Source organism: Penaeus monodon, chromosome 33 (assembly GCF_015228065.2).
Source record: "Penaeus monodon isolate SGIC_2016 chromosome 33, NSTDA_Pmon_1, whole genome shotgun sequence".
Taxonomy (NCBI): domain Eukaryota; kingdom Metazoa; phylum Arthropoda; class Malacostraca; order Decapoda; family Penaeidae; genus Penaeus; species Penaeus monodon.
The window spans coordinates 12,688,059-12,688,397 of record NC_051418.1 but is presented as its reverse complement, the minus strand read 5'-3'; positions in this window follow the sequence as shown (position 1 = coordinate 12,688,397).

The window sequence follows — 339 nt, the reverse complement described above, 5'->3', positions numbered from 1 at the left end:
CGGGATCTTGTGGCAAAAGAAAGGAATTGACCGGAATTTCCAACTTGGCTTAATTGTTTTCGTGGGAAGGATCAGCATTATTATTGGAAAGCGGCTGAATGTGAGAAAACTTTTGTGGGATGTAGTGGATATGACAGCTGTCAGAGAGGCGGGGAATTGGGAATGAGTCATGAAGATTATGAAGAAGCCAAGGTCAAGTGAGAGGAAGATATACACTAGTTTCTTTTTTTAAACTTCATGTACTTAAAGCTAGTGCAGACCCTGATGGTGTTTCCTCGTCTTTGACTTCTTTGGTTCCTTCAATTTCCTCATCTTTTTGTTCAACTTTGTGATGCGTTG